We start from the raw sequence: 25,220 nt of genomic DNA on the forward strand, positions 1-25,220 counted from the left end.
CATGCCAGTCTCTGGCCTTTGACACCTCTGCAAAACAACTAAGTTTCCAGGACAGAATGAATCTGTGCTCTGGGAAAACGTCAGGACATTTTGATAAATAGCTAGATATTTTCAGGAACTGACTGATTTTGAGAAAAATTCCTGTACCATCACTTATCTGGAAAAGAACTATGTTTCCTCATGTTGATGAGAATTTCTCATTAGCAGAAATTTTAGGAAAAATAAATGTGCTTATTGGAATGTTCATGTTAGTGAAGTACCAATTATGTGAGTATGTATGTAGCCTCCCATCAGACAGATTAATTTATGTCAAGCAAATTTGTTGTTTCACCAGCATGTCTAAAAGAATTACCTAGTTTGCCTAGAAAGGAAATCAAAACTTCTGATTTGACAGAAAATAAAAGAGCACATTGAGTGCAACTCTCTCCATGGAAGCATCACAAATAACCCTTCTATAAAGGCAACAGTTCCTCCAGAGCATCAAATGAATATTAGCAGACGATCTTGCTTAAGAGAGACTATATGAAAAGTAGACATAACTGGGAAGAACGGAGGGAAGATGGGAGAAGGAGGACGAGACAAATAGAAACAAATATGTGTCCTGGGTTAGGATTTGGAGAAGCAAGGAATAGATTGAGGATTCAGATAAGTCACCTCACTAAACTTAAATTTCTTTTGACTGAAAGGAAGCAAGGTGAAGAAGATGATGACATTTAGTTTGTCTAGAGTGAGAATCAAATAGAGAATGTGTTGTGTGGTCCTGCATCCCCCAAACTGCAATGCAGGTCAAGTAGTGTGCATAGGGCCTGGAAGATGAAACATGAGGTTAGAAAGCCAACCTGGGAGGGTTGGTTTTTTGACTATGTGGAGATGGAATGTTGGATCTGTGATGACAAGGTGTGTAGAAAGGAATGGCTTTTGAAAATTCCCAAACTGACAAAGAAGCAGGACCTTAGGGCTCAAATCACCCAGCGAGGTGGTGAGAGTATTGAATTTTCCCCTCTTGCCACATACTAAGACCTACTATCAGATGATAGAAAAGACTAGCCAGAACTACCACCCATGCTTCTGCCACCACAAGCTAGAAGATGATCGCATTAGCGCCATATCATTTCTGCCTGTGATTGCTGGTTTCTCAGAAAAACTGACACCACCAGGGTTCCAAAACTCCAAGCACCTGTAAAATGTGATGGCTTTTTCAAAGATCTGCTTCACTAGCTGACCGTCTGGCAGGAGAAAAAGAAGTCTGTTTTGAGTAAGGCACTCCATAAATTTCAATTATTATAGGAAATGTATATTTTTAAAATATAGTGACAGTTTAACTGTGTTAACAAAGGTAGCTAAAACTGACTTTAAAATTGAGATAATATGCTGCTGAAATATTTTTCTATTCTTCTCAAGTTGAGAAGAGCTGGATATTAAGACATTTTAAGTGTAACAAATTTAAGTTTTAAGTTCCCCTAGCAACTTGGAACCAGAGAGAAATCCTGAAGCACTTAAAGGAGTATATGGTGTGGATATATAATATACTGTTACATGAGGAAATAATTCAAATATTTAAATATTTAAAACTATTAGTGGAGGTGTATTATTTGAGGCTATTATCTTTGTATGTTTAAAGGAACGATATTTTGAGTCTGGCTATGTTTCTCTATTTTACCTTGGTTTGAAAGGTCACTAATAATGTTCTTCTTTGGTTTTAGTTGAAGTTATCTCATAATCCAAATGTTAAGCGATACTATCCCCAAGTTTTACTAAGAATGGAAAGAAGAGTTGGCACTAAAAATATCTCTCCAGTACCTTCATTAGTTTGAGATTACAAGATGAAGCATGCTAAAGGAAGGAGTAATGTGGATGATCATATCTCCTGGCTTCTTCCCGAAACTAGAGGAGAGTGTGTATTTTCAGCCTTCACAATTCTAAGTGTGTCTTTCATACGAAATTCTTCTACAAGCCACATAGTTGCTAGTGCAAGTGTCCCAACTCAAAGTGATTTTTTTCTTCATCATCAATGTCAGTTAGACTGAAAGAGCAAAGTGTGATAGATCAAACTGATGTTTAAAATCTGTTGATCTTTTTACATCAGCATTCACAGAGTAACTACAATCAAGCAAACGGTCACAGGGAGAATTTTGTTACTATGACTATTTCTGTTTCTCAGTACCACATCATATCTCTTTTGCAGATACATGATTTTGACTGATGATCAGCCTTGTACCTTTACAGTTAGATACAGCAATATGTCAGCCCATGAAGATATTTTCCCTAAACTGCAACTGGGAGGCATGGTTCCCAGTGCAAACAATACTGATGCATTTACTACTTCTCTTTCAAGGTCAACTCATCAGCCATCTTTCATATAATTACATATAATTTCTTTCATATAATTACTAATTACAACTGATCTCCCAAGTAGGAACCTGATCATGCAGGATATTGTAGATTAAAATTTATGTTGGTGATGCCAACAAATTCCTACATTTCTCTTATTTCAATATTAAATTTACATCTTCACCTTCATAGTTTCACTTTCTACTCTGAAATAATTAAGAGGAATATGAGGCTTTATCTCAATGCCTGTGTTTATATAAATGTGCATTTGTATAAACTGTCGGGCTTTTTGAATGGCCCTCTGAATTATATTCGTCCATTGCAGTGAATTTTAATTCATTGAATCCTGAAAGTCTGATGTTCACACATGTCATCTTCTGTTTGACCACTCCAATTTACCTTCCTTCATAGACCTAGCATTCTAGGTTCCTATGAAATATCGTTCATTACAGCATCAAACTGTACTTTTATCCACAGTCATATCCACAATTATGTGTTGTTTTTCCTTTGGCTCCATCTCTTCTTTTTTAGTGATTTCCAGAAGCATAGAGGACACCGACAAACCTGGAGAGTTTACCTTTCAGTGTCCTATTTTTTGGCTTATCATATTGTTCATGGGGTTTTCAAAGCAAGAATACTGAAGTGCTTTTCCATTTCCCTTCTCCAATGAACCACATTTTGCCAGAATTCTCCACCATGTCCAATCCATCCTGGGTGGCCCTACATGGCATGTCTCATAGTTTCATTGAGGTAGACAAGGCTGTGATCCATTTGATCAATTTGGTTAGTTTTCTGTGATTGTGGTTTTCATTCTGTCTGCCCTCTGATGGATAAGGATAAGAAGGCTTGTGAAAACTTCCTGATGGGAGAGACAGACTGTGAGTGAACCTAGGCCCTGTTCAGGCCTAATTATGGTATGAGTAATGAAAGTAATCGGGACCTTCTTCAAAAGGACTTGAGCAGGCATTCTTGTATTCAATGCCCACCACCCTGCTGCATCCCATTCTTGGACCATGCCTCTGCTGGAGACTCCTAGACACTCACAAGCAAGTCTGACTCAGTCTTTTGTGGGGACACTGCCCTTACTCTTGGCTCCTGGTGGACACAAGGTTTTGTTTGTGCCCTCCAACAGTCTGTTTCAGTCCTGTGGAAGTTCTATAATTAAATCAACTGGCCTCCAAAGTCAAATTCCCTGAGGGTTCTCAATCCCTTTGCCAGATCCGCAGGTTGAGAAATCTCTAGTGGTCCTAAAACTTCCTTACCTGTACAAGAAATTCTTTAGAATAATTATCCTGCAATTTGTGGATTGTGCACTAGGCCACTTTTTGGTGGGTTGAAAGGTTACCTCCTCTGAGAGGGCTTATATCACAAACTGCATGAACAAGGTCTGTAGCAGACAGAGCCTCTCTTCCATGTTAGGCCATTGCTGACCCATGCTTCTGCAAGAGACACTCAATCACTCAAAAGCAGTTCTGACTCTGTCTTTGTGCGTTCCTTGGGTATAGGTGCACAAAATATTTTATTGAGCACTCTCAGTGTGGCTGGTAAGTATTGATTTTAAATGGAAATTCACCCCTTCTACAATCTTGTTGGGTCTTTTTCCTTTGCCATGGACATGTTTTTTATTGTTGTTGTTGTTGTTGTTTTTCTTTTTGGTGGGACCCAACATTCTCCTGTCAATGATCATTCAGCAGAAAGCTGTAATTTTGGATCTCTCACAGGAAAAGATGAATTCACACCCTTCTACTTTGCCATCCTCACTTACTCTTGGGCACAAACGGCAAAGGGCAAAATGTCTACATCCCACCTCTGAAATTTCTTCACCTTTCTGCACTGTCAGATAGGCTAGAAGCCCATGGACAGAGCCAAGGTCACCTCCTCTCTTCTAGGATGTCTGTCTTTTCACAATGAAGAATCCTACCTTATCATGTCATTTGTCTCACATGATGATATTATTTGTGACGTGTAAAGAGAGAATGTGCTTTTTGATGGGCTGACCCAAGGCAGCACTATCCCAGAGCCTTCCTCTAATATTGAAAACTTCTCCAGTGCAGTATCTTATCTTTCTGTTCCTCCTCCTTCCAGTCTCTACTCTTTTCTGAAGGACCTTCACCTCTTCACAGACTTAGATCCAGTTATAGCCATATCCACCATTTCGACAGGCCAGCCCAGTTATCATAGACTGAAAGGTCCACAGGTTATGCTTTAAAAGCCCCACACCACTGGATTTACACTGGATGAGTCCTCAAGCCTTCCACATACATTTTATGTACACACACACATCAACACAGCAGACACTGTGAGCTTCTTTATGTCTCTTGATGTAAACCCAAATTTGTGAACACACTGTTCTGTGTTGTCACTGGCCATTCTTTCCTCATTCCTGTCTTGAACAGGACGACCTCAGAGATGCATGGGCCAGTCTCCCACACTCTGTGGATGCCTGGTGCAGCCTTCTGCTTGCTCCATATCTCACGGTCTGTAACATTCATTTCTGTCAGCTGTGGTTGGACACAATCCACACAGAAAATCACACAAACGTGGGCAACAAGCTCATGTGGGTAGGCACACAAATGTTTAAGGCACGTGGAAACATAAGCAAACAGTGAATATAGATGTTTCCAGTGCTTCATATGAAATACAGCTATTTCCATTTTCTTATAGGAAAATCTCCATTCTAAGCTGAAATATGAAGTATAGAGAAGTCCAAGTTCCATGATGGAGACTTAGCACCTAGGTTTTCATGCAGTACATTCAAACCATTCCCCACTTCATGGAATCAATCCTTTGTTTTGGTATATATTATTAGAAATACAGCAAACTCCTTACTTCACTTAAAAAAAAGGGGTGCCCAGATTTTCATTTGTACAATAGAGATAATTCCATTTTCATAAGGGTTTTCCATATCTTCAGAAACCACTGCCAAGATTGTCCTATGTGAAATATCCAGAACTTCACATTTAATGGTAGAAAACCACCATCTAGATAGATATGAAGGATGGACAAGTCCAAATTTCACATAAGAAAAAGAGGTTCAAGATTTTCATAAAGTGAGATAAAAACTGTGATATATCATGGAGGAAAACAAGCATCACTATATTTGCATGTAAAAATATAGGTACTTCTACATTTGAGATCAGTTCAGTTCAGTCTCTCAGTTGTGTTCAACTTTAATGACCCCATGTACTGCAGCATGTCACGTGTCCGTGTCTATCACCAACACCCAGAACCTCTGTAAACTCATGTCCATCAAGTTGTTGATGATGCCATCTAACCATCTAATCCTCTGTCGTCCTCTTCTCTTATTGCCTTCAATGATTCCCAGCATCAGGTCTTGTCCAATGAGTCCATTCTTCACATCAAGGGTCCAGACTATTTGAGTTTCAGCTTCAGGATTAGTGCTTCCAATGTATATTCAGGACTGATTTACTTTAACATCCTTGCAGTGGAAGTGACTCTCAAGAGTCTTCACCAACACCACATTTTAAAAGCATCAATTCCTTTCATATGAAACGAGTTGCCAGTCCAGCTTCGATGCACGATACTGGATGCTTGGGGCTGGTGCACTGGGATGACCCAGAGGGATGGTATGGGGAGGGAGGAGGGTTCAGGATGGGGAACACATGTATACCTGTGGCGGATTCATTTTGATATTTGGCAAAACTAATACAATTATGTAAAGTTTAAAAAAAAAAATTTTTTAAAAAAAAAAAAAAAAAGAAAGAAAGAAATTGTATTGGTGAAGGGTTTTTCACTTGTTAGGCCAATGTTTGTTGCTAAGTTTCCATATCCCTTACCTGCTGTGTCCCTGGCAGTGTATTTATTAATATAATTGGTGTAAGTAGTAGCTTTAATGTTTGTAACCTTGGACCCTTGAGTTAATTATTTTTCTTGTTGTAGCCCACCACACCTTTACCCTATAGGAATGCAACTTTATCTAATGCTTTTGGATGGTGGCACCTGACTAATCACCTTTAGATAAAAATAAGTTTTCTGAAGAAATGATCTTAAAATGTTAACAGTCCTCTGGGCCAGAAGATGATGCAAATCACCTAAACTTTTGCATATGATAAGTTTGCAGGAAGAAAGCCTGGCTTACTGTATGACTACCCCTTCCCCATTATCCTCTATGCATAACTTAAGGTATAAAAACTACTTTGGAAAATAAAGTGTGGGCCTTGTTCACAATAAAAAAAAAAAATAAATAAATAAATAAAAGCATCAATTCCTCCATGCTCAGCTGTCTTTCCAGTCATGACCTCTGAAAAAAAACCATAGCTTTGACCAGGTGGACCTTTGCTGGCAAACAATGTCTCTGTTTTTTGAATATGTTGTCTAGGTAGTTCCCAGCTTTTCATCCAAACAGTAAGTACCGTTTAATTTCATGGCTGCAGTCACAATCTCCAATAATTTTGGAGCCCCCAAAATAAAGTCTTTTGGTATTTTCATTGTTTCTCCATCCATTTGCTAAGCAATGATGAGACCAGTTATCATGATCTTACTTTTTGAATGTTGAGTATTAAACCACATTTTTCACTCTTTTTCATTTTCATCAAGAGCTTCTTTACATTTCTTCACTTTTTTGCCATAAGTTTTTTCGTCTAAGTATCTGAGGCTGTTGATATTTCTCCCAGCATTCTTGATTCATGCTTGTGCTTCTTCAAGCCTGGCATTTAGCATGTTGTACATGACATATGAACTATGGACGGAGGTTTGTGACATTGTACAGGGAACAGAAATCAAGACCATCCCCAGCACAAAAAAAAAAAAAAAAAAAAAAAAAAAAAAAAGCGGCTGTCTGAGAAGGCCTTACAAAGAACTTTGAAAAGAAGACAAGACAAAAGCAAAGGAGAAAAGGAAAGATTTATCTATTTCAATGCAGAGTTACAAAGAATATCATGGTGTGTTAGAAAGTCTTCCTTAGCAATCAATGCAAAAAATAGAGGAGAACAATAGAATGGGAAAGACTAGAGTCTATTCAAAAAATTAGACATACCAAGGGAACATTTCTTGCCAAAATGGCCTCAATAAAGAACAGAAATGGTATGGACCTATCAGAAGCAGAAGATATTAAGAGGTCTCAAGAATACACAGAAGAACTATACAAAAAACATTTTCATGACCTAGATAATCACAATGGTGTTATCACTTAGTCTCACCTAGAGCCAGACATCCTGGAATGAGAAGTCAAGTGGGCCTTAGGAAACATCACTATTAACAAAGCCAGTGGAGGTGATGGAATTCCAGTTCAGCTATGAGAAATCCTAAAAGATGATGCTGTGAAAGTTTTGCACTCAATATGTTAGCAAATTTGGAAAACTCAGCGGTGGTCACAGGACTGGAAACAGTCAGCTTTCATTCCAATCCCAAAGAAAGGCAATGCCAAAGAATGCTCAAACTATCGCACAATTGCGCTCACCTCACACACTAGTAAATAATGCTCAAAATTCTCTAAGCCAGAGTTCGATATGTGTGACCATGAAGTCCTAGATGTTTAAAGTGGTTTTAGAAAAGGCAGACGAACCAGACATCAAATTGCCAACATCAAGGCAATGGCACCCCCACCTCAGTATCCCTGCCTGGAAAATCCCATGGATGGAGGAGCCTGGAAGGCTGCAGTCCATGGGGCCACCGAGGGTCAGACACGACTGAGCGACTTCATTTTCACTTTCAGGTATTGGAGAAGGAAATGGCAAACCACTCCAGTGTTCTTTCCTGGAGAATCCCAGAGATGGGGGAGCCTGGTGGGCTGCCGTCTATGTGGTCACACAGAGTCAGACACGACTGAAGTGATTTAACAGCAGCAGCAGCAGCTACTATCATCAAAAAAGCAAGAGAGTTCCAGAAAAATATCTATTTCTGCTTGTTTGACTATGCCAAAGCCTTTGACTGTGTGGATCACAATAAACTATGGAAAATTCTGAAAGAGATGGGAATACCAGACCACCTGACCTGACTCCTAAGAAACTTGTATGCAGGTCTGGAAGCAACAGCTGGAGCTGGAGATGGAACAGCATTTTGGTTCCAAATAGGAAAAGGAGTATGCCAAGGCTGTATATTGTCACCCTACTTATTTAACTTAAATGTAGAGTACATCATGAGAAAAGCTAGGCTGAAAGAAACACAAGCTGGAAGCAAGATTGCTGGAAGGAATATCAATAATGTCAGATACGAAGACAACACCACACATAGGGCAGAAAGTGACGAACAACTAAAGAGCTTCTTGATTAAAGTGATGAGGAGAGTGAACAATTTGGCTTAAACCCCAGCATTTACAAAAACTAAGATCACGGACTCTGGCCCCATCATTTCATGCCAAATAGAATGGGAAATGGTGGAAAGAGTGCCTGACATTATTTTAATTTTTATTTATTTATTTATTTTTGGTGGTGCATCTCCAAATCACTTCAGATGATGATTGAAGCCATTAAATTAAAAATGCTTACTCCTTGGAAGGAATGTTATCACCAACCTAGACAACATATTAAAAAGCAGAAACATTAGTTTGCCAACAAAGGTCTGTCTAGTCAAGGCTATGGTTTTTCCTGTAGTCATGTATGGATGTGTTATTTGGACTATAAAGAAAGTTGAGAACCAACCAAGAATTGATACTTTTGAAATGTGATGTTAGAGGAGAGTCTTGAAAGTGTCTTGGACTGCAAGGAGGTCCAATGAGTACATCCTAAAGGAGATCAGTCCTGGGCTTTCATTGGAAGGATTGATGTTGAAGCTGAAACTGAAATACTTTGGCCACCTGATGCAAGCAATTGACTCATGGAAAAGCTTCTGATACTTCAAAATATTGAGGGCAGGAAGATAAAGGGATGGCAGAGGATGAGATGGTTAGATAGCATCTCCAACACAATTGACATGAGTGGGTAAACTCAAGGAGCTGGTCACGGACAAGGAGGCCTGGCATGCTGTGGTTCATGGGGTCACAAAGAGTTGGACACCACTGAACTATTGAAGTGAACATTACATACAATTTAAATAAGCAGGGTGACAGTATGCAGCCTTGTCATACCCTTTTCCTTTTGGGAAGCATTCAGTTGTTTAACATTCAGTTCTAACTGTTGCTTCTTGAGCTGAAACAGATTTCCTGGAGGCAGGTAAGGTGATCCGGTATTCCTATCACTTTAAGAATTTTCCAGTTTGTTTTGATCCACACAGTCAAAAGCTTTGGTAAAAACAATGAAGAAGAAATAGATTTTCCCCACCTTTGGAGCTCTCTTGTCACTTTGATAACCCCACACATGTTGGATATTTGATTATTAGTTCCTCTGCCTTTATTAAATCCAGCTTGAACATCGGGGATTTCATGGTTCATGTGCTGTTGAAGCCTGGCTTGGAGAATTTTGAACATTACTTTGCTTCCGTTTGAGATGAGGACAATTGTATGGTTGTGTGAACAGTTTTTGGAATTGCCTGTCTATGGAATTGGATGAACTTTCCCAGTTCTGTGTCCACTGTTGAGTTTTCCAAATTTGCTGGCATATTGAATGAAGCATTCCCATAGCTATGAAATAACTCAAGTAGAATTCCATCAATTCCACAAGCGTTGTTCATAAGGATGCTTCATAAGGACTCCTTGACTTCACATTCTAAGATGTCTGGCTCTAGGTGCGTGGTCATTTTGGCTATCTGGTTCATGAGTACTTTCTTTGTGCAGTTCTTCTGTGAGCGCTGAAGAATTGATGCTTTTGAACTGTGGTGTTGGAGAAGACTCTTGAGAGTCCCTTGGACTGCAAGGAGATCCAACCAGTCCATTCTGAAGATCAGCCCTGGGATTTCTTTGGAAGGAATGATGTTAAAGCTGAAACTCCAGTACTCTGGGCACCTCATGTGAAGAGTTGACTCATTGGAAAAGACTCTGATGCTGGGAGGGATTGGGGGCAGGAGGAGAGGGGGGACGACAGAGGATGAGATGGCTGGATGGCGTTACTGACTCGATGGACGTGAGTCTGAGTGAACTCCGGGATTTGGTGCGGACAGGGAGGCCTGGCATGCATGGGGTGCTGTGATTCATGGGGACACGACTGAGCGACTGATCTGATCTGTGTATTCTTGCCACCTCTTCTTAATATCTTCTGCTCCATTAGGTCCGTGAAGTTTCTGTCTTTTATTTTGACCAACTTTGCATGAAATATTTCCTCGGTATCTCTAATTTTTTAGAGAGACTTCAAGTCATACCCATTCTATTATTTTTCTCTATTTCTTTGCATTGATCACTGAGGAAGCCTTTCTTAAGGGATTTGACTTAGGTTATACCTGAATAGTCTAATGTTTTTCTCTACTTTAAAATTTTAAGTCTGAATTTGGCAATAAGGAATTCATGATTTGAGCCATAGTCAGGTCACCATCCTGTTTTTGCTGACTACATATTGCTTCTCCATTTTGGCTGCAATGTGATGTCAGTCCTGAACTTACGGTGAATCCATGAGTAGAGTCTTCTCTTGTGTTGGTGGACCAGGGTGCGTGCTATATGTTGTGTGTTCTCTTGGCAGAACTCTGTTAGACTTTGACTGGATTCCTTTTGCACTCCAATGCCAAATTTGTCTGTTATTCCAGGTATCTCTTGATTTTCTACATTTTGCATTCCATTCCTCTATGGGGAAAAATGATGTTTTTTTGGATGTTAGTTCTAGATGGTCTTTCAAGTCTTCATACAAATGTTCCACTTCAGCTACTTCAGCATAACTGGTCAGGACACAGACTTGGTTTACTGTGCTGTTGAATGGTTTGTCTTGGAAATGAAGAGAGATCCTTCTTCTTCTTACACATCTTGTGATCTGTCAGCTTCATCTCTTCATCAACTGTGGAAGAACACACAACCACGCAGAAAAATATACAGAAAAGAGTCAACAATCTCACATATACAGACACAAATTAATATTCAAGACACAGGAAACAGGTAAAAAGAAACATAGGTGTTTCTGTAGCTGCAGAACCCGTTCTTTGTATGAAATATAAGATTTCCAGGTTTTTATGGTAAAATCTCCATTCTGATCTCAAATACTATATCAGTTCAGTTCAGTTCAGTCGCTCAGTTGTGTCTGACTCTTTGTGACCCCATGAATTGCAGCACGCCAGGCCTCCCTGTCCATCACCAACTCCTGGAGTTCACTCAAACTCAAGTCCATTGAGTGGGTGATGCCATCCAGCCATCTCATCCTCTGTCTTCCCCTTATCCTCCAGCCCTCAATCCCTCCCAGCATAAGAGTCTTTTCCAATGAGTCAACCAACTCTTCACAAGAGGTGGGCAAAGCACTGGAGTTTCAGCTTTAGCATCGTTCCTTCCAAAGTAAACAGGACTGATCTCCTTTAGAATGGACTGGTTGGATCTCCTTGCAGTCCAAGGCACTCTCAAGAGTCTTCTCCAACACCACAGTTCAAAAGCATCAATTCTTCAGGACTCAGCTTTCTTCACAGTCCAACTCTGACATCCGTACATGACTACTGGAAAAACCATAGCCTTGACTAGATGGAACTTTGTTGACAAAGTAATGTCTCTGCTTTTCAATATGCTATCTAGGTTGGTCATAACTTTTCTTCCAAGGAGTAAGCGTCTTTTAATTTCATGGCTGAAATCACCATCTACAGTGATTTTGGAGCCCCTCAAAATAAAGTCTGACACTGTTTCCACTGTTTCCCCATCTATTTCCCATGAACTGATGGGGCCAGATGCTATGGTTTTAGTTTTCTGAATGTTGAGCTTTAAGGCAACATTTTCACTCTCCTCTTTCACTTTCATCAAGAGGCTTTTGAGTTCCACTTGACTTTCTCCGTAGAAGTCCAAAATTCTAGATGGAAAATTTGCACCTAAGTTGTGATACAGCTGATACAGAACATTACATATTTCATCAAACAAACTCTTTGTTTTGATATATGTTTGAGAAATGCAAACACTCTCTATGAAGAAACAGTGGTGTCCAGATTTTCATTTGTGAAATAGAATTGAAATTTCATACGGGTTCTTCTTATCTTCAGATCGAAGATTCAAATCTTCAGTGCCATGCTTTTCATATGTGAAATATACGTATGTCCACATTTAATGGTAGAGAACCACCGCCCAGATTTTCATGCATGAGGTGGAGAGAATTCCACCTTTCGTGTAAGAAAAACAGCTTCCATATTTTCTTGAAGTGAAAAAAAAATGCAATATATCATGTGGTAAATCCAGCATCGTTATATTGGCATGTAAAAATATAGGTGATTCTACATTTGTGTTTAGTTCAGTTCAGTTTCTGGATCTTGTCCAACTCTTTGCGACCCCACGGACTGCAGCACGCCATGCTTCCCTGTCCATCAATAATTCCTTGAGCATACCCAAACTCGTGTCCATCGAGTAGGTGATTCCATCCAACCACCTCATCTTCTGTCATCCTCTTCTTCTCCTGCCTTCAATCTTTCCAAGCGTCAGGGTCTTTTCAAATGCGTCATTTATTTGAATCAGGTGGCCAAATTATTGGAGTTTCACCTTCAAAATCAGTGCTTCCAATGAATAATCAGAAACGATTTCCTTTAGCCACCTTAAGGCCAAGAGACACTTAAGAGTCTCCACCAAAAGCACAGATTAAAAGCATCGATTCTTCCACCTTCAGCTATCTTTAGACTCCAAATCTCACATCCATACATGACTGCTAGAAAAGCCATATCTTTGACTATGTGAGCCTTTGTTGGCAAAGCAATGTCTCTGCTTTTCAGTATGCTGTCTAGTTTGGTCATAGCTTTCTTCCAAGGAGGATGTTTTAATTTCATGGTGAAGTCAACATCTGAAGCAATTTTGGACCCACCAAAATAATGTCTTTTGCTCTTTCCATTGTTTCTCCATCCCTTTACTAATCAGTGATTGTATCAGAAGTCATGATCTTAGTTCTTTGAATATTGAGATTTTAAGCCAGATTTTTCACTCTTCTCTTTCATTTTCATCAAGAAGCTCTTTAGTTCTTCTTCATTTTCTGCCATAAGGCTGATGTCGTCTACTTCTCTGAGTTTATTGATATTTCTCCCAGCAGTATTATTTAAAGCCTGTGCTTCATACAGCCTGGCATTTCTCATGTTGCACATTGCATTGAAATTAAATAAACAGGGTGACAATATACAGCCTTGGTATAATCCTTTCCTTATTTGAAAGCACCCTGTTGCTCCATAGCCTGTTGCTTCTTCACCTGGATACAGATTTCTCAGGAGGCAGGTCAGGTGGTTGGTTTTCCCAGCACTTTGAATGTATTTAACAATTTTTTCTGATCCCCTCAGTCAAAGGCTTCTGTATAAAGAATGAAACAGGTCTCTTATTTTTTTATATCTTACTTTTTTGATGACCCCATGGTTGTTGGCAATTTGATCTTTTGTTCCTCACACTTTTCTAAATTCAGCTAGAACATGTGGAAGCTCATTGTTCAGGAACTGCTGAAGCCCAGATTGGAGAATTTTGAGCATTACTTCTCTCCCATTTGACATGGGGGAAAATGTGTGATAGTGGACATACTTTGGTAATGCCTTTCTTTAGGATTGGACTGAAAACAGATATTTTCCAGTCCTGTTTCAACTGGTGAGTTTTTCAAATGTCCTGGCATATTGAATGTAGCACTTTCATAGAATCATCGGTTAGTCTGTGAAATAGGTCTACTGGAATTCCATCAGCTCCACTAGTTTTCTCCATAGTGATGATTCATAAGGATGGCTTGATTTCACATTCCAAGATGTCTGGCTCTAGGTGAGGGATCATCGTGGATATCTGGATATTGAAGATCCTTTTTGTATAGTTCTTCTGTGTATTATTTACACCTCTTCTTGATACATTCTGCTTCTGTTAAGTCAGTACCACTTCTGTTCTTTATTTTGACCATCTTTGCATGGAATGTTCCCTTGGTATCTCTAATTTTCTTGAACATATCTTGTCTTTGCCATTACATTATTTTCCTCTGTTTCTTTGCATTCTTCACTAAACTCAGCTTTCTTATCTCTCCTTCCTCTTCTTTGTAATTCTGCATTCACATGGATATATCTTTGTCTTTCTCCTTTGCTTTTTTCTCTTCTCTTCTTTTCTCAGTAACTTGTAAGGTATATTCAGACACCCATTTTGGCTTTTTGCAGTTTTTTTTTTTTTTTTTTTCTTGAGGATGGTCTTGATCACTGCCTTTTGTACACTTTCACAAACCTCTGTCCATAGTTACTCAGAAACCCTTTCTATCAGATCTAATCTCTTGAATCTATTTGTCACTTTCACTGTGTAATCAAAAGGGTTATGATTTAGGTTCTACCTGAAAATTCTAGTGGTTTCCCCACTTTTTTTTTTTCAATTTAAGCCTGAAATTGACAACAAGGAGGTCATGATCTGAGCTACAATAGATCCCAGTCTTGTTTTGCTGAATGTATATAGTTACTCCATGTTTGGCCACAAATAAAAGAATCAATCTGATTTCAGTATGAGCATCTGGTAATGTCCTTGTGTAGAGTCTTCTCTGGTGTTCCTGGAAGTGAGTGCTTTGTATGAGCCGTGTGTTCCCTAGGCAAAACTCTATTTCTTTTCAGTGGTTTCATTTTGTCCTCCAGGGCCATATTTGCGTGTTACTCCTGGTGTCTCTTGACTTCCTATTTTGAATTCCATTCCCCTGTGATGAAAAGGACATATTTTATGCATGTATGTTCTATAAGTTCTTGTAGGTCTTCATAGAAAAAGCTATTACTTCATTTCCTTCAACATTACTATTACTTATAGTGGCATAGAATTAGATGGCTGTAATATTGTTTGTTTTGAAAATGAACAGGGATCATTCTATCATTTTGAGATTGCCTCCAAGTACTACATTTCAGACTCTTTGTTGACTATGGCCACTACTCCATTTTTTCTAAGAGCTTCATGCCCACAGTAGTAGACATAGTGGTCATTTGAGTCAAATTCACCCATTCCAGTCCATTTTAATTCACTGATTCCTAAAATGTTGATGCTCACTCTTGGCACCCCCTGTTTGACCCCTTGCAATTCTCCGTAATTCATGGACATAACCTTCCAGGTTCCTATGCAACATTACTTTTTTAAATTTAAATATATTTATTTTAATTAGAGGCTAATTACTTGACAATATTGTACTGGTTTTGCCATACATCAACATGAATCCGCCATGGGTGTACACGTGTTCCCCATCCCCATCCTGAATCCCTCCCACCTCCCTCCCCATACCATCCCTCTGGGTCATCCCAGTACTCCAGCCCCAAGCTTCATGTATCCTGCATCCTGCATTGAACCTTGACTGGCAGTTCTTTTTCTTATATGATATTAAATATGTTTCAATGCCATTCTCCCAAATCATCCCCCCTCCCTCTCCCACAGGGCCAAAAAGACTGTTCTACACATTTGTGTCTCTTTTGCTCTCTCACATACAGGGTTATCATTACCATCTTTCTAAGTTCCATATATATGCATTAGTATATTGTATTGGAGTTTTTTTTTCTGTCTGGCTTATGTCACTCTGTATAATAGGCTCCAGTTCCATCCACCTCATTAGAACTGATTCAAATGAATTCTTTTTAATGGCTGAGTAATACTCCATTGTGTATTTGTACCACAGCTTTCTTACCCATTCATCCTGCTGATGATCATCTAGGTTGCTTCCATGTCCTGGCTATTAGAAACAGTGCTGTGATGAACATTGGGGTACGTGGCTCTCTTTCAATTCTGGTTTCCTCAGTGTGTATGCACAGCAGTGGGATTGCTGGGTTATATGGCAGCATTACTCCTTATAGCATCGGACTTCATTCCATCACCAGTCATATCTACAACTGGGTGCTGTTTTTTCTCTGGTTCCATGCCTTCATGGAACAAGAATTTTCTTTCTGTAGTTTCTTCTCAACTGATCTCCTGTAGCATATCAGGCACCTGCCACCCTTGGGAGTTTCTTTTTTCTGTATGGTATATTTTGCCATAGCATCCTGCTAACGGCTTTCTCAAAGCAGGGATACTCAAGAGGTTTTCCATTTCCTTCTCCAAGGACCTCGTTTTGTCAGAACCCTTCACCATGACCCGTCCATCTTGGGTGGCCCTACACCCATGACTCATAGTTTCATTGAGTTAGACAAGGCTATGGACCATGTGATCAGTTTGGATAGTTTTCTGTGATTATGATTTTCATTCTCTTTACCCTCTGATGAATAAGAATAAGAGGCTTGTGGAAACTTCCTTATGGGAAAGACTAACTGAGGGGGAATCTGATTCTTGTTCTGATGGACAGGGCCATGTTTGGTTCAGTTTTGTGGCTCAATCATGTTCAAATCTTTGTTGATTTGAACAAGCTCCACATAAACTGGAGCTTGCCAGGAATCCCTGTTGGTCACCATCTCACTAAGTTTACTCAGTCTCATATCCATTGATTCAGTGATTCCATCCAATCTTCTCATCCTGTGTTGTCCCTCCTCCTCCTGCCTTGAACCTTTCCCAGCATCATGATCCTTTCCAATGTGTCAGTTCTTCACATCGGGTGACCAAAGTATTGGAGTTTCACCTTTAGCCCCAGTCCTTGCAAAGAATATTCAGGATTGATGTCCTTTAGGATGGACTGGTTGGATTTCTCCTAGCCATCCAAGAGACTCTCAAGAGCCTTCTCCAACACCACAGTTCAAAAGCATTAATTTTCCTGCTCACCTTACTTTATAGTTCATCTCTCACCTCCATACATGACTTCTGGATAAACAAAGGCTTTGACTAAATGTATATTTCATGTAAAATTGCTTCATTCAAATTTTCATATCTGAAATATGTACAGTTCATATCTTATAAGACAAATTGTGGCCTGGTTTTCACATGTGAAAGGAACAAAAATCCGACTTTGCCATGTCCAAGATTCCTCAGCAGTTTTTCTTATGTCAAATATAGAGAATTCACTACCGCATATTGGAGACCCTGCTTGCAGATTTACATACATGAGATATAGAGAATTTCCTATTTCAGTTAGAAACATCTACATCTAGATGGTGAAATAAAAAATATAAGGAATACTATGTTTTAAGCAACTTTGTTAGTATATATTTTTAACTGATGGACAATTATTTTACAGAATTTTGTTTGGTATTAAACTTTAACATTCAGTTGAGAATACCATATTTCATGCAAGAAAATATGTGCCTTGATTTTTATACATGAAATAACGTGCATTCCATAATTCATGTTAAATTATCAAGGACCCACCTTTTAGTGCATGAATTCCACAGATTTCATCTATCATACTGCAAAGTTCAAAGCTATATTTTCAAAAGGGAAATAGAAACAATTACATATTTCATGTAACAAAAACTGTGCTCAGTTTTTGGTCCTGGAAATACGGAGAATTTCATCTTTAATATAGGAAAATGGACACCCAGGTTTTCTAATGGCATGTCCCATAAGGACATGTATACCCTCATTTTCACATTTGAAATGTACAATACTCCGTATTACATGTAAACATCATTGTATTAAAATTTGCTTCCTGAATAATTGAATCTCTCATAGATTAAGAAGTGAAATATCCACCCAGACTTTCATAAATGAAATGGAGAGATATCCGTAATTCATAAAGAAGCATTTAATTTTCCTAAGGGGATATAGAAAATTCCATATTTCAGGTACAAAAATCTCCTCCTGATTGACATATATGAGACAGAGTTTTTGCTGGTTTTCAGTTGACTGGCCAGTTCCAACACTGTAACACCGTGGACAGCATCACTGCAGCCTTCCCAACCCTTCCCTGTTTCCAACACTTTGCTCAGACTCACCTTTGTTGAGTCAAGAGATTCCAGGATGGACGTCCAAGCAACTCAACTTCTGTTGCCTTCTTCTCCTTCACTCAGTCTTTCCCACATTAGAGCCAATAATGTTTCATGACAAGTTAGAGTGGCAGTCTTTTCTCATGAGTCCTTTAGCCAAAATATTGGAGCTTGAGCTTCAGCATCAGACCTTCCAATGAACATTTACAGTTAGTTTCTTTTAGGATTGACTGGGTTGAACTCCTGCTGTTCAAGGGACTCTCAGTAGTTGCCTTCAGGACAGGGTTCAAACCTCAGTTTTGATACTCAGGCTTCTTTATAGTCGAACTCTCACATCCATACATCGGCTCAGATCAGTTCAGTTCATTCTCGCAATCATATCCAACTCTTTGTGACCACATGGACCACAGGAGTCCAGGTCTCCCTGTCCATCACCAACTCCCAGAGTCTACACAAACTCATGCCCATTGAGTCTGCTATGCCATCCAACCATTTCATCCTCTGTCATCCCCTTGTCCTCCTTCCCTCAATCTTTCCCAGCATCAGGGTCTTTTCCCATGAGTCAGCTCTTCTTATCAGTTGGGCAAAGTATTGGAATTTCAGCTTCAACAGCAGTTTTTCAAATGAACATCCAGGGACTGAACTCCTTAAGATGGAATGATTGGATCTCCTGCAGTCCAAGGGTTTCTCAAGAGTCTTCTCCAAAATCACAGTTCAAAAGCATCATTTATTCTTCTCAGCTTTCTATATAGTCCAACTGTCACATTCATATATGACCACTGGAGAAACAGTAGCCTTGACTAGACAGACATTTGTTGGCAAAGTAATGTCTCTGCTTTTTAATAGACAGTGTAGGTTGCTCATAAATTTTCTTTCAAAGAGGAAGCATCTTTTAATTTCATGGATACAGTCACCATCTGCAGTGATTTGGACCCACCATCCACCAATAAAATAAATAAGGTCTAACATTGTTTCCCTATCTATTTGGCATGAAGTGATGGGACCAGATACCATGATCTTAGTTTTCTGAATTTTAAGTCATTTTTTCACTCTTTTTCACTTTCATCAAGAGACTTTTAGATCTTCCGTTTTTTCTGTCATAAGGGTGGTGTCATCTGCATGTTTATATTTATTGATATTTCTTGGCGCAAGCTTGATTCCAGCTTGTACTTCATACAACCCAGTGTTTCTCATGATGTATTATGCATATAAATTAAATAAGCAGGGTGACAATACAGCCTTGACCTACTCCATTTCCTATTTGAACCAGCCTGCTCTTCTATGCCTTGTTCTAACTGTTTCTTACTGACCTGCATCCAGATTTATCAAGAGACAGCCCAGGTGGTCTGATACTCCCATTTCTTGTAGAATTTTTCAGTTTGTTGTGATCCATAGAGTCAAAGTCTTTGGCATAGTCAATAAAGCAGAAATTGATGTTTTTCTGAAACTCTCTTGCTTTTTCAGAGATCCAGCAGATGTTTGCAATTTGATCTCTAGTTCCTCTGTCTTTTCCAAAACCAGCTTGAACATCTGGAAGTTCACAGTTCACATATTGTTGAAGCCTACCTTGGAGAATTTTGAGTATTACTTTACTAGTGCATGAGATGAAGGCAATTGTGTTGTAGTTTGAGTATTCTTTGGCATTACCTCTCTTTGGGATTGGAATGCAAACTGACATTCCATTCCTGTGGCCATTACTGAGTTTTCCTAATTCACTAGAGCAGCGAGCTGTGGCTCTGTGGCACTGGAACAGCCAGCAGTCAGGAGGAGATATCCCACGTCCAAGGTAAGGAGCAGCGGCTGTACTTTGCAGTAGCAGGAGTGAAGAGATACTGCACATCCAAGGTAAGAGAAATCCCAGTAAGATGGTAGGTGCTGAGAGAGGGCATTAGGGGGCAGAAACACTGAAACCACCATCGCAGAAACTTAACCAATCTATCACATGAACCCCGGCTTGTCTAACTCAGTGGAACTAAGCCATGCTTTGTAGGCTCACACAAGATGGACATCCATACATATCCCCTGAGGGGGCGGGGGGAGGAAAAACTAGCTTTGCCTGGGGGTGGGGGGAAGGAAAAACCAGCTTTGCCTAAACGGACCTTTGTCAACAAAATGATGTCTCTGCTTCTCAGCACATTGTATCTAGGTTTATCATAGGTTTTCTTCCGTGGAGCTAGAGTGTCCTATTTTCGTGGCTGTAATCACTGTCCCCAATGATTTTGGAGACCAGGAACACTGTCGTCTTTCTATGTTTAACCTTTGTATTTTAAAAACTGCATTTAGCCTTTGTTCTGCATCATTTTGTACCCAAGTCCAAACTTGCCTGTTACCCATGTATCTCCTGACTTCCTGTTTTACATCACAGTCAGCTATCATGAAAAGGGCATCTCTTTTGGGTGGTAATTTTAGAAAATCTTGGATGTTTTCCTAAACTATTAAAGTTCCGTGATAGCTTCAGTGGTAAAAATTTGAAATACAGAAATTTGCATTGTTCATCTATGAAAATCTACATTCAAATTTTCATACAAAATTAAGGAATTCCACATGTGCAGTAGGAAGCATAATCATCCTGAATTTCAAAAGTGAATTATAGAGAATAGCAACTTTCAAATAGAATTGACACCTATGTTTTCCTATGTGAAATTTAGAGACTCATATAGGAAAATCTACACCAAAATTCTTATATGTGAAATATAGACAATTTATATTTCATTTAGGAATAGTGCCCTTGATTTTAATATTTGAAAGATAGGAATTCCATATTTCAAGCAGTCAATTCAACATCTGGATATTCAATGAAATACAGGAAATTCATATTACATGGAAGAAATTTAAAAATCTAGAATTTATTTATATTTTTTAGAAATTATTTATTTATTTATGGCTGCACTTTCTTCATTGCTGTGCACAAAGTTTCTCAAGTTACAGTAGTTGGGGACTACTCTTCATTGCAGTTAGCTAGTGTCTCATGGTACTCCCTTCTATTGCAAACAGAAGCCCTAGGACGCCCAGATTAGGTAGTTGGGGCAAAAAGGGTTATCTACTTTGGTAGCATGTGCCATATCTTCAGACCAAGGATCGAACCCACGTCCCCTGCATTGGCAGGGAAATTCTAAAGCCACAGGATCACTGGAGAAACCCAGCAGGCTTTTTTTAAAGTATATATATATTTTTAAATTTCATTTATATTAATTGGGGCCTAATTACTTTAAAATATTGGAGACTAGTCTAAGATGATGGAGGAGTAGGACGGGGAGAACACTTTCTCCCCCACAAATTCATCAAAAGAGCATTTAAACGTCGAGTAAATTCCACAAAACAACTTCTGAATGCCGGCAGAGGACATCAGGCACCCAGAAAAGTAATCCAACTCTTCGGAAGGAGGTAGGAAAAAATATAAAAGACAAAAAAAGAGACAAAAGAGGGAGGGACGGAGTTCCATCCCGGAAGGGAGTCTTAAAAAGAGAGACGTTTCCAAACACCAGGAAACCTTCTCACTGCCGAATCTGTGCCGAGCTTTGGAAGCACAGAGGGCAACATAACGGGGAGAAGAAATAAATAAACAATTAAAACTTGAAGATTGCGAGTCCTACGGTAACTCCCCCAGCGGAGAAGCAGCGCAGACGCCTGCACGCACCATTAGCAAGCGGGGGCTGGGCAGGGAGGCGCAGCGCGGGCTGCATCGCTTAGAGTAAGAATCTGGCCTGAATACCCTGAGCACTATCTGAGCGAAATAATTTGGGCTAGCAAACCAGACTGTGGGATATCTACCACGTGAAAAGCCAGCCCCAACCTAAGACACCGCCAGGCCCGCGCACGGAACAAAGAACTGAACAGAGATAGCTGGCTGCAGACCTTCCCCCTCCAGTGACAGGCAGCCAGAGCCGGAAGGGGGCAATCGCAGCCCCAGAGAGACATTATCTATAAAACTGTAAGCAGGCTTCTTTGCTAAATAAAACTTCTTGGGGGTCTGGACGGTTAACATCTGCCTGAGAAGGTGTGCCGGTTTTATACCCAGATAACCGAGTGGCGGGGAGGCGATAAGTCGCAGCACTGGCGCTCGCCAAACACCTCATCACTTAAGCTGCTCGGACCTGGGAAGAGCACAAAACTCAGGCCCAACTGAGTCTGCGCCTCTGAGGACTGCCCGAGTGCCTGAACCTGAGCGGCTTGGACTTGGGAGGTACATGCAGCCCAGGGCCAGCCTCGGATTGTTCCCAGCGGAACAACCTAGAGCCCGAGCAGTGTGGGCAGGGAGGCTACACGCGCCGTGAGCGGGGGCAGACCCAGTGTGGCTGAGGCACTGCGAGCGCAGGCCAGTGTTATTTGTTTGCAGCATCCCTCCCTCCCTCCCCACAGCGCGACTGAACAAAGAGAAGAAATACAGCTCCACCCATCAGAACACCGACACAAGCTTCCCTAACCAGGAAACCTTGACAAGCCACCTGTACAAACCCACACACAGTGAGGAAAAGCCACAATAAAGAGAACTCCACAAACTGCCAGAATACAGAAAGGACACACCAAACTCAGCAATTTAAACAAGATGAAGAGACAGAGGAATAGCCAGCAGATAAAGGAACAGGATAAATGCCCACCAAACCAAACAAAAAGAGGAAGAGATAGGGAATCTACCTGATAAAGAATTCGAATAATGATAGTGAAATTGATCCAAAATCTTGAAATTAAAATGGAATCACAGATAAATAGCGTGGAGACAAGGATTGAGAAGATGCAAGAAAGGTTTAACAAGGACCTAGAAGAAATAAAAAGAGTCAATATATAATAAATAATGCAATAAATGAAATTAAAAACACTCTGGAGGCAACAAATAGTAGAATAACAGAGGCAGAAGATAGGATTAGTGAATTAGAAGATAGAATGGTAGAAATAAATGAATCAGAGAGAATAAAAGAAAAACGAATTAAAAGAAATGAGGACAATCTCAGAGACCTCCAGGACAATATTAAACGCTACAACATTCAAATCATAGGGGTTCCAGAAGAAGAAAGAAAAAAGAAAGACCATGAGAAAATACTTGAGGAGATAATAGTTGAAAACTTCCTAAAATGGGGAAGGAAATAATCACCCAAGTCCAAGAAACCCAGAGAATCCCAAACAGGATAAACCCAAGGCTAAACACCCCAAGACACATATTAATCAAATTAACAAAGATCAAACACAAAGAACAAATATTAAAAGCAGCAAGGGAAAAACAACAAATAACACACAAGGGAATTCCCATAAGGATAACAGCTGATCTTTCAATAGAAACTCTTCAAGCCAGAAGGGAATGGCAAGACATACTTAAAATGATGAAAGAAAATAACCTACAGCCCAGATTATTGTACCAGCAAGGATTTTATTCAAGTATGAAGGAGAAATCAAAAGCTTCTCAGACAAGCAAAAGCTGAGAGAATTCTGCACCACCAAACCATCTCTACAACAAATACTAAAGGATATTCTTTAGACAGGAAACACAAAAAATGGTGTATAAATTGAACCCCAAAACAATAAAGTAAATGGCAACGGGACCATACTTATCAGTAATTACCTTAAATGTAAATGGGTTGAATGCCCCAACCAAAAAGACAAAGACTGGCTGAATGGATACAAAAACAAGACCCCTACATATGTTGTCTACAAGAGACCCACCTCAAAACAGGGGACACATACAGACTGAAAGTGAAGGGCTGGAAAACGATTTTCCATGCAAATAGGGACCAAAAGAAAGCAGGAGTAGCAATACTCATATCAGATAAAATAGACTTTAAAACAAAGGCTGTGAAAAGAGACAAAGAAGGTCACTACATAATGATCAAAGGATCAATCCAAGAAGAAGATATAACAATTATAAATATATATGCACCCAACACGGGAGCACCGCAGTATGTAAGACAAATGCTAACAAGTATGAAAGGAGAAATTAACAATAACACAATAATAGTGGGAGACTTTAATACCCCACTCACACCTATGGATAGATCAACTAAACAGAAAATTAACAAGGAAACACAAACTTTAAAACGATACAATAGACCAGTTAGACCTAATTGATATCTATAGGACATTTCATCCCAAAACAATGAATTTCACCTTTTTCTCAAGCGCACATGGAACCTTCTCCAGGATAGATCACATCCTGGGCCATAAAGCTAGCCTTGGTAAATTCAAAAAAATAGAAATAATTCCAAGCATCTTTTCTGACCATAATGCAGTAAGATTAGATCTCAATTACAGGATAAAAATTATTAAAAATTCCAACATATGGAGGCTGAACAACACGCTGCTGAATAACCAACAAATCACAGAAGAAATCAAAAAAGAAATCAAAATTTGCATAGAAACGATTGAAAATGAAAACACAACAACCCAAAACCTGTGGGACAGAGTAAAAGCAGTCCTAAGGGGAAAGTTCGTAGCAATACAGGCACACCTCAAGAAACAAGAAAAAAGTCAAATAAATAACCTAACTCTACACCTAAAGCAACTAGAAAAGGAAGAAATGAAGAACCCCAGGGTTAGTAGAAGGAAAGAAATCTTAAAAATTAGAGCAGAAATAAATGCAAAAGAAAGAAAAGAGACCACAGCAAAAATCAACAAAGCCAAAAGCTGGTTCTTTGAAAGGATAAATAAAATTGACAAACCATTAGCCAGACTCATCAAGAAACAAAGGGAGAAAAATCAAATCAATAAAATTAGAAACGAAAATGGAGAGATCACAACAGACAACACAGAAATACAAAGGATCATAAGACACTATTATCAACAATTATATGCCAATAAAATGGACAACGAGGAAGAAATGGACAAATTCTTAGAAAAGTACAACTTTCCAAAACTCGACCAGGAAGAAATAGAAAACCTTAAGAAACCCATCACAAGCACGGAAATTGAAACTGTAATCAAAAATCTTCCAGCAAACAAAAGCCCAGGTCCAGACGGCTTCACAGCTGAATTCTACCAAAAATTTAGAGAAGAGCTAACATCTATCGTGCTCAAACTCTTCCAGAAAATTGCAGAGGAAGGTAAACTTCCAAACTCATTCTATGAGGCCACCATCACCCTAATACCAAAACCTGACAAAGATCCCACAAAAAAAGAAAACTACAGGCCAATATCACTGATGAACATAGATGCAAAAATCC

Source organism: Bos mutus, unplaced genomic scaffold (assembly GCF_027580195.1).
Source record: "Bos mutus isolate GX-2022 unplaced genomic scaffold, NWIPB_WYAK_1.1 CTG260, whole genome shotgun sequence".
Lineage (NCBI taxonomy): Eukaryota > Metazoa > Chordata > Mammalia > Artiodactyla > Bovidae > Bos > Bos mutus.